Here is a 10475-nt window from a genome sequence, read left to right as displayed (position 1 = left end):
AATTAAAAGCCTTAATAGTACCCATCCTCTCCCAAATATTTCAGGAAACCCACAAAATGAACAAACTTAGTGAATACTGAATACTCTGTGCCAGTCACTGACCTGGGCTCTGGGGACACAGCCATAAACACACAGACCTGGACACTGCTCTCATGGTGATAAGCGCTATGGAGAGAAAGTTGGGGTGGGTGGTACTAGGAGGTAGGGAAGAAGGGGTATTCAGTTTTATACAGGGTGGTCTCATTGAAAAGGTATTGTCTGTTCAAAGACATTAGTGGGCAGATCTTACTGGTATTCTCAAATCAGTCATACCATCATTTATCGTTACAGTTAGCTTAGCCGGACACCATGATGCTAGCTCCGACAGCACAACAGTCAGCTGGAACCGACACCGTGCCTCCTTCGGGGCCCTGCGCTGTTCCCCTATCAACAATGCTTTTGAAAAACAGGAAGTGAGAGAGTCCATTTCTTCAGCATTAACGCTCAAGGTAAAGTGTTACTGAAATGATGTCCGCTGCTGTTACCTTGCTGCCAGTTAGACGAAGACTCTTTCTACCAGCACAGCTGGCCCCATTGCTAGTTTTATGGGAAATGTAGGGCTGGATGGCCCCTGTGATGCCTGTCAGCCTTCTCTTTCCAAGTGTGAAAGGAAAACTCTCTTCTTGGGTGCTCCACTCTGTTACCCACCCACCAATAGGTCCCAGGGTACTGCAGAGTTTCGTAAAATGGTTCTTTCTGTTACACAGAGGTCCTCCCTTGTTTTCCTCTTGGAAGACACATACAGGGAGGCTGAGGGAGGCCCTGCCCTGTGACAGCCAGACTGGCCATGGCCTTCTAGGACTAGAGCCCAGCTTGACCATTGCAGAGTTCTTCCTCCACAAGCTGTGTGCTCCCTGGGAGGCCCCACTCTACCTACCAGCAGTCTGCCTACCTCTGGAACTCCCCCCAGACATATCTATCCATGGCAAACCCTACTGAAGTTGGGATTGAGTTTTCCTCCCAGAAAACTTCTCAGCCCCCTTGTAAATTAGTGGGTGCCAATCATTGCTTGAGGGGAAGGAATATTGTCATGTTCTGCATCAAAGACATAATCTGTCTTAATTCTGGCTCACCTGGGCCTTTGTATTACACAGTGACTGGAAACACTATTTATAAGGTGACTGGCATGATCCTTCTATAGAGTAGGTGCTCAAAATGTAGTCACCATCATGATTATGTGGGTAGTTGAGTTATGGGAAATTACAAATTTATTCTCTAATTTTTATTTTTCAAAATGCTTTACAAAATTATGCATCATATATTCAGAAGCAAATTATTAAAATAGAAAACACACAACTCATAGCTGTGTTCTTCCCCTCCTTTTCATCTGAACTCCTCAGAAGCGTAGTCTTATACGCACTCTTTCCACTTCCTCAACTTGCTTCTATCTGGTTTCTGCCCCAACCATCCCTCTAAAATTGCTCTCACTGAGGCCACCAACTATTTGTTAATGTCATGCCCTCAGGTATATGTTGGTGGGCTGGAAAGGGAAGGCCCCCTCAGGTAAATGATAACTTGGAGCAGAGTAGATTTGAGTAGAAGAGAGGGGGGCAAAGGGGCAAGAAGTGAGGCCATTTCATCCAAGCTAAAAGCATGACCCAAGACCAAAGCTGAATCCAAACACTCACCTTGTCCAAGAGTCAAGCAGTTCTAGTCAGAAGTCAACTCACCTGAGTAGAAGAGGGAGTCCAGAAACAAGCCAACTTCAAACAGGTAATAAGTTGTCAAATCAAGGTAGTCCCAGAAGGAAGAGTATCTGGAGGTGGCAGGCCCAGAGGAATTCCACACTCAGCAAGTTCCCAGCTGCATTTGGCTGGGCTCTCCTGGGAATGCCTGATTGACAAGTCCCAACCTACAGAGTCACTTTTCAGAGATGAGAGATGGGCTCCCAGGAGCACTCCTATACTGGATACTATGTCAACAAAGTGCCTGCCACACCCAACTTCCTCTTCAAGATGAAACTGCCCCACCCACAGCCCCCTGTTCTGAAAAACAGAGCGAGGTTGTTCTTTACCCAGGGATGGCTCCTGATTGGACCAGGGATTGGCCTTTGACATGAGGGCTCCCCCTCCAAAAATCAGGGCACGAATGGAAAAGATGACTGAGTTCAATCAGATCCTCTCCTTCTGGGATCTGAATAGAGAAATGTGGAGATACTGAACCAGTTAGCCATAAAAACTGGGGTGGAAGGGATGCCGTACAATGGACATGGAGGACTATGATTGTGCAAACCAAAGCCATGAGAAGGCAGGGCAGCAGGATTTACTATGACAAGACAGCAGGATTTATAAATGAGCAGCGATGATGCAGAAGAGAAAATACGTGAAGACTCAGCAGAATATGTTAGTTGGAACAGAACAGGAAAAAAAGCAAACCTGCAAAGAGTAGCGGAGAAATGGTGCCCCACTGTCACGAAGATCCTGCCACCTGGCTCTACTAAAAGCCACTTCCCTGCTACTCAGATTCACTGAGGTCCCCGTGTCTTCATCAGGCCAAACCCAACTTCCTGGGCTCCCTTGCTCATATCTGTTGGGCTGATGTTTGTTAATGAGCTAGGTGGCTGTGGGTACGTGGGATCCATCACGGAATAAAACAGGAAAGTAGCTGTAACAAATCCCTCTCCGTGCTTCAGGTAAGGTCCTCGGTTCAGAGGGGCCGAATTAAAACATGCCTCTTTCCCTTGGCCCCGTTGGTGAGGTCAGTCACAGTGTCACAATGAGTCTGCTCCCTCCTGGGAACACGTTTCATACCTATTCTCCCTGCATCACTGGGGTGGTGGTTGGAGAACCGGGAGAGGAGAACAGGAGCTAAGAGACTGGACATAGAGGAAGCCAGCTGCTGTATGACAGGGCGGCGGGGTGGCCGGATGCCCAGGCTTTAGATGAACTGAGGTTCACGGTTTGGCTTGACTGCTTGCTCACTGTTGATCTTTGGTGAATCGGTTTCCTTAGCTGTAAATCGGGGGTAAAATAGTACCCTCCTCATTGCACTGTTGTAGGATTCAGTGAGAAAGCACATGCGAAGCATTTAGCCCATAGTAAGTGCTCAATAAATGATAGCTGTCGTTGCTGGTGGTGTGATCATCAACAATCCTCTAGCCTTCGCGTTTCATTGCGGTCGGGGGCCAAGTACATGGTGTCCTACACGCAGACTTCCTCTCTGTACCAGAACATGGTCTATCCATTAGACCTACTTCAGTTGGTGCGTATCTCTCCAAGCGCTCTCTAGCTGCAGAAGTATCGATGGCGCCAGGAAGAATTGGTGCAAGAAAACGTAAGGATGAAAATTGCTGTTGCACAGGAAAGCAGCTCTGGAAGGAGGGAAACAGTAGATTCTGAAAGCAGTCTGTGGCAGCGACACCAGCCCGAGCAGCCAGCTGTGTGGGAGAGGCAGAGGAATGCAGGTATTCCTTTAGCACCACCCTTGGCATCCATCCATCCATCCACCTGTGGTGGGCAGGCAGGTGGACGTGGGCTTGATCGGTCCAAAGGCTCTGGCTGCAAAGGAGTGCTTTGACCGACCGTGGGAGCAGGAGCTCTCTGTTACCCATCAGGATACAGGGACCGGATGGGTGGAAGAGCGATGCAGGGAGGGAAGTGTGCCATCTTTATGACGCTATCACTCCCGGGACAGTCCTGACTGGGCAAGAGGGCAGATGGAGATAAAAGCCCCATAGGTGGAATGCTGGAGGCGTGTGCGGATCAGGAGTCACAGCTGCTCTTCAGGAAGCCCGGGCTCTCTTTGCTTGAGGTCCATGTGTTGTGATAGTGTACCAGAATGTATGTGTTGGGAGGGCCACGGATTGTGTTTGGGTAGCAGAACAGATAGGTGGCTGGGCTGATGCTTCATTCAGGCCTTCCTGGCGGGATGCACACCATGCTACTCACACAGAGGCCTTCCTAGTAATTTACACCCCTCTGAGATGACCATAGTACTCAAGCCAGAGTCTCCCAGGGGTGAGTCCCTCTGCGGCCCCTTGTACCCAGCCTTACAATACCGACCATGGTTCTGTGGTGCTGTTGCTGGCTGTGTGGCTGATGGAGCACCCAAGGCACATGAGATAAGGTGAGCCACCGGCATAGCATGAGCAGCTTTGTTCCAGCTTGGTTCTGGCTGCTCCAGGCCACTGCAGACTGAGTTCACTATCATGCCTTAGACCTTTTAGGCCTTGAAGATATCTTGACAGCAAGCCATTCTCCTTCCCAAACAGGGATAATGGAGGACAGGACAGGGCTCCTCCTCGGTCAGGGTGGCCCCTTCACAGTGCTGCCAGCACCAGTCCCAGCAGCATAAAGTCGAACCAAGTTGGGTGCAGGCTGCCTAGAGTTGGCACCCAGGTTAAGAGGATATACTCAAGCTGCACTGCCCACACTCAAAACTCAGCTTTTACTTCTAGTCAACTTTCTACCCGTGTGAACGTAGAAGAATTGCTTTATCTCTCTGTCTCAGTTTCTTAATCTATAAAACGGCAATAATAACAGCACATATCTCATAGGATTATGAGGAGCATTTAATTTGTTACTATAAGTAAAGTCGTTAAAAGGGTGTCTGGCACACAGTAAGTTCCTGCTAATGCCACAATGGAGCAGAGGTGAAGTGAGTCTGAGTTGCCTGAAAAATGGTGTCAACCTCAGCACATCAGACCAACTTCCTTCTCTTTTGTAGGAGGTCAGGAGGTCATTACTGGGTTAGTTGCACAGAAAATAACAAATTGCTGTTAAGCATATCTTGGGATGTCTAAGTGTCCTCAAGTGACCAGAATTAAAAACACCCGGCTGCAATGAACTTGGTCAAAAAATGCCACACATTCCTGGAGACTGGGATGGAGGTGCTGATGCTTCAGGGAACTCAGGGTATGTGGGGAGGTAGTCAAGGGTCTATTAGGACATGGTTGAAGAGCTGGCCCAAGGAGGGGCATGAGGCGACCAGATAGGATCAGGTCCTCAGTGGTCCTAGCAGAGGCCCATTTCTCTGCTTTTCTCCTTCACAAAGTGCCCTAGTGTTTCCTGGGAGAAGTGGAAGCCCAGTGGACCGCAAGGCCTGTGAATTCCTACTGAGTCTCAGGGTATGGGAGTTGCCAGATAAAATAGAGGACACCTAGTCAGATTTGAATTTCAGATGATCCATGAATAATTTTTTAGTATAAGCATAACCCAAATGTTGTGTGGCACATACTTATACTAAATAAGTATTTGTTGTTTATCTGAAATTCAAATTTAACTGGGTTTCCTGTATCTTTATTTAATATCTGGTAACCCTCCCTAGGGGTGGGGTGTAGTCGTGGAAGGGTGATGGATACGTGCAGCCTTCAACTGAATGCAAAGAGCAAAGATGCTAGAGGATTCTGGTGCCCTCACCTTAGAGGGACCCCTAATACTGGCTCATTCAGTTCAAGTAGCTGGGAGTGGAGCAGGTCTGGATACCTACCCACTCTAATGCCATAGTTGGCCACTCCATGGACATCAGAGGTTCATTGTGGCGTGAGAAAGTCCCAGTGACGCCCATCATGTGGTGTGGTCTTCCAGGCTATAGTTGGACAATAGCATCCCACTGTTCCAGCATACATGAGAAGTCCCACTTGCATAAGTGTCCCCTTGTCCCCAAATATAAATCTTGTATCTCCATAAACTGCTGGAGCTGGATTGAAAAGCGTGGCCAGTGGGAGGGCCACCTGAAGACAGAGATCCTGCTCTGACAACAGGCATTGCAAGGCTTGGCAAGGTCTGACCAGCAACCTGTGATCTCAAAGCCAGCAACCCCATTGTCAGGAATTTGCCACATCTACAGAGCAGACACAGCAGCTACCACTGGAGACTGCACTCCTTGTTTCCCTTCTGGAAGCTGAGTTGCTGAGAATTAGCAGGAGACACAGCCTTGTGGACTGAAGGACAGTCTCTGACCTCATGGCCTCAAGTAGGAGTAGATAGTAACCAAAAGTAGAGATGTGGTGTAAGGCTGGGTTTCCTGAGCGGAGAGAGCAGTCCAGAACTTCAGACACGTACACACAGGTAGAGTCCAAAAGCCAGATCACAAAGACCTACCTAAACAGGTCAAAGCATCAAGACAGTCTCTGGAGGCAGAGTTCAAAGAGAGCGAACCAGCATCAGGTCAATGTTTCCAAAGTCAGCACATGACTAGCCACCTGTGGTTCATTTCTTACCCCTGGGGCTCTGGGTGGGGAATGTGGCTGCTTACGGATGCTTCTGTGAGGTTAGACAGCATCAGGGACTAGACCTGACTGTCAACACCGATGGCCGTTTCCCAGCCCTGTCCTTTGCGTGCTCTGCTGTCCCTGGTTTGTTAGACAGTCCCTTTTTGCTGTCACTCTCTACACACTTGGCTTCTGAGGATTAGTACTCTTCTGGTTTTCTCTTACTTGCTCTTTTTCTGTCTCTTCAAGGGCTCTTCTTGATTCTTAAATGTTTATTTTCCTCAGGGTCCCGCCTTGACCCCCTGCTCTTATCTTCTTTCTTTTCCGTGGTGCCTGGATGTTCTCATTTGCTGTCATGCTTCCAACTAAGAGCATATTTGATTGAAACGTGGGTTGTGGAGACAAAGCGCTTGGGTCCTTTTACAAACTTTCGTGAGACTTGGGTGAAATTTTGTTTTGTTTTGTTCTGTTTTTAAGCTTCTTTAGGCTTCATAACCTTATCTACACAATGAGGGTAAATGTAGTACCAAGTAGCTTATGAGAATTAAATAATGTGTGTAAATTGCTTTGTACAATGCCTGATGTAGTAAGTCCTCAGTGAGTGTAATCATAGAGCTATTATTTATCACTATTTATATGCTGTTGAATCTCAGATCTTTGTTTCTAGTTCATTACTCTCTTGGGAACCATATATATATATATCCGTCTATCTACTGTATATTTCTACATGGATGTTCCAAAGACACCTCATGTTCATTGGGTCAAAAATAAAACTGGTCTTTTCTCCTCAATCTCCTCTCCTTCACTGTTCTCTACCTTAACTGTTGGCACTGTCATTCATCAGTCACCCAAGCTGGAACCCTGGAAGTCAGCCTTAACTCCTGTCTTTTCCTTGACACTTGCCATCTACCTCTGCCCTTCATCAAATCAGTCATTAGAATCTGATGACTTTCCCTCTTTAGCTCTTTCACTTTATATTCTTCCCCCATTTCTTTCTTCCTTTTTTTAATCTTCACCTGAGGATATGTGTGTGTTGTTGTTGTTTTATTTTAGAGAAAGAGGAAGGAAGAGAGAGAGAGAAACATCAGTGTGAGAGAGAAACATCGATTGGTTGCCTCCCATACACATCCCGACTGGGGATTGAACCTACAGCATAGGTATGTGCCTTGACCTGGAATTGAACCTGCAACCTTTTGGTGTATGGATGACATGTCAACCAACTGAGCCACCTGGCCAGGGTTCTTCCCCTATTTCTTGACAAAAATCTCTTGACAAGGTAGTGATTCAAGGCCAAGGCCCTGGGTCTGATGAAGTTCATGACATTGGTGGCAAAGACAGACTCCTGTGGTAGATTATATTATTGTTCAGAATACTCACTGCCCCTGCCCAGGGGGCCTATAGGAGAACTATACATCTCTGTCCCATTGACATCTGGCTTGGCTATTGACTTGTATTGGCCCATGGAATGCGAGCATATTTGGCATGTGCCAATTCTGACCAGTTATGAGCAATTCTGAGCAGAAGCTGTAAGAGTTATCATGTGGTTCCACCATTTCCCTTTTCCCCTGCTGTGGCACCACCATGTCCCAGTATGGTCTGCTCCTTCAGCCTAAATACCAAATAAAAAAGATAAAATAAGGCAGCAGCCAATACATGATATATACACAATATGAACAGGAAATAAGTCTTTTTGATGTTAGAATATTGAGATCATTTGTTACTGCATCATAACCTAGCCTAAACTGGCTGCTATAACTCCTTCCAGGATTATTCATAGAGCATTTGAAGCTAATGCACAATGGTATGGAAATCATTGATTCATAATGATGCAAGGCACCGTGTTCTCCAACAAAGTAAGAAAGCTAGATGTGTTACCAAGCAACACAGATACTTCACATATGAAATCAGACTTTAAAAAAGAAAAAAAGTGTCCCATGCTGAAAGGAAATTGCATTGCTGTGAATTTATTTATGACCTACTTCAACACATTGGAAGAAATGTCAGCATTCTGAGGGTTGGTAACATAATTTGACAGAAAGACAACTTCAATTTTTTAACCCCACCACAAGGCCCACGTCAGCCTGACCATTTCTAGGGCACACATCTTTGCTCGGCAACAACAGCAACAATAACAATAGGTAATAACCAATGGTCACGTATATTGAGCTGTGTTAACAGCAATCGATGTTAGAACATTACTTTGCAGTTCCATGTGACAAATTTGTGTATTAACAGGGCTGTTCGAGAGCTAAAATAGTCTTGACTCAATACTAAATACTCAATACTCAACATTAAAGCAGTTTCTAAACCTCAGCATATTGACATGTGAGGCCAGATAACCCTTTGTTGTGGGGACTGCCTTGTGCCTTGTAGGATGTTTAGCACATCCCTGGCCTTACCCATTAGATACCAGTAGCACCCCCACAGTTGTGACAACCAAAAGATGTCTCCAGACATTTTTGCCGGTTGTCCCTGAGGTGTCTTCCTGCTCTAAAGGAATGACTCCAGTGGTGGGAGATGAGAAGCCATGGATTACGAAACTGAAGATACTTTTGAGTGGACAGGCCTTTGGTTTATCTGACTAGTTCAGGTGGTTTAGCTCTTCACTTTGCTTCTAAGTCAAGCCAACTCTGCACCCATTCCTAGTAACAGCTCTTGATTGGGGACCTATTCTAGGCCGTAAACATAATTTACATAGTAAGTAGAGCGTGGAGATAAAGCTCTTGGCTTTGGTGTCAGACAAGCTGGGTTAGAATCCTGACTCTGCTGTTTGTTGGCTGTGTGACCTGGGATGAGTTTCTTTACCTCTCTGTCACGGTTGCCTCATCTATAAAGTGGAATAGCATAGCGTATATGAAATAACATAGGGTTGTGAGGATTCATATGCTCATAAAAGATGTTTAGAACTGAGCCCAGGATGTGGAAAGCAGTCAGTGGATGTTTACTGTTGTTCTTTACCTTGACAACAACCCTGCAACTTAAACAATATTATCTCTATGTTATATATGTGAAAGCGACTATTCAGGGCAACTGAGCCCAGAATCACACAGCTGCTAAGTCACTTGGCCAGCAAGAAGAGGAATCAGGGTTCAGACTACAGGACTGAAGTGTCTCTCCCTATACCCCAGACTGGGTGAAGACAAGTTAAACCTGGGAAGAAGGGCTCTCTTTCAGGGATAAAATTGGAACTTGTCCCCCTGGCTCATTGTCTTTGCATAGAGCAAAGGAAAGACCCACTGAGCAGAGGTGGAAAACAGCCTTGAATACTGACTAGTTGTGAGCAGCTGGGCCAGTCACTCGAAGATCCTGAGGCTGTTTACTCATCTGCAAAATGGACACAAAAACATCAGGTCTGCGTTCTTCACGGGTGGTGGTCAGAGTGATGTGAGAAACAGAGCAGCAGAACACTTGAGAGGTGTAAAATCAAAGGCGACACTCACAGCTCTGGGCTGCTGGGTAGGCTGCTCTCAGACCTCTCCTGCCCCTGGTCGCCAGGCCCCCTGTGTGCATGGTGGGGGCGGCCTGGGCCTCTCCCTCCAGACCCAGGGCGGGCAGGCAGGCAATCCCGGAGGCCACCCCACCATGGAGGCAGCAGCTGCTGCTTATCTGGAGCTAGTCAGCCACCCAGACAGATGAGGTGTCCGTGGCGACCTTCCTGCCTCAGTGACTGTGGGAACTCGGGGCTTCCCGAGGCCAGGGGGTGGGAACATAAACAAAATGGGCCCGGCTGCAGCTCCAGCCTCACCTGGGCTGCCCTCACCTGGGGGAGGCTTGAGAGATCATTCAGGCACCACTGCCGGGGGTGTGGAGGGGGAAAAAAAAGCCAGGGCTCTGGGGTGCCGGGGTGGCTCTACCTCCTGGCACACTCTGATTCCCGCAGAGGTGGACACTTCCTGCCAAAAGTCCCACCGCCAGCACCCTTTGCTGTCAGCACAGCAGAGTCAGAGATCTGTCAACTTGGTGGAAACTCCTCTCCCTGCCCCTCAGCAGGCTCAACGCTGTGCTCCGTAGACGGCTTCCTGGGTAGGCATCTGTATGGAGCAGGGAGTTCCAGCCTCTTTCTAGCAAAACAGGAGGCAGCGAGGCAGGAATGGCTCCTTCCCAGCCCCCTTTCACTTGTCTGCCGAAGGCTAGGCCTAGCCGTGGGCACCTCGGGATTCCCTGTGCTATGCTTTGCATTGATTTTTTCCCCTCCACACTTTCCTGTGTGTTGAGTCTGTCTTCTCAGTTCTTTCGGTCGCCTGCTCTACGTTTCCTCACTCCTTCAATGGCACCCCTCAGAGGG

At 47.6% G+C, this 10475-nt stretch overlaps 1 protein-coding gene across 1 annotated transcript in view; it reads left to right on the top strand.

Moving 5' to 3' along the window:
* Window positions 1–460: 460 nt before the first annotated feature.
* The window catches only part of PDE4DIP (phosphodiesterase 4D interacting protein), a 190042-nt gene continuing 180027 nt past the window's right edge, over window positions 461–10475 (top strand). The window contains exon 1 of the mRNA XM_081120339.1: window positions 461–488. The gene's annotated coding sequence lies outside the window, so the exon portion shown is untranslated. The remainder of the gene's footprint in view (window positions 489–10475) is intronic.

Source organism: Miniopterus schreibersii (genome assembly GCF_964146895.1).
Source record: "Miniopterus schreibersii genome assembly, chromosome: 19".
Lineage (NCBI taxonomy): Eukaryota > Metazoa > Chordata > Mammalia > Chiroptera > Miniopteridae > Miniopterus > Miniopterus schreibersii.
The sequence above is the reverse complement of the archived record's forward strand: the minus strand, read 5'-3'. Positions and strand labels throughout refer to the sequence as shown.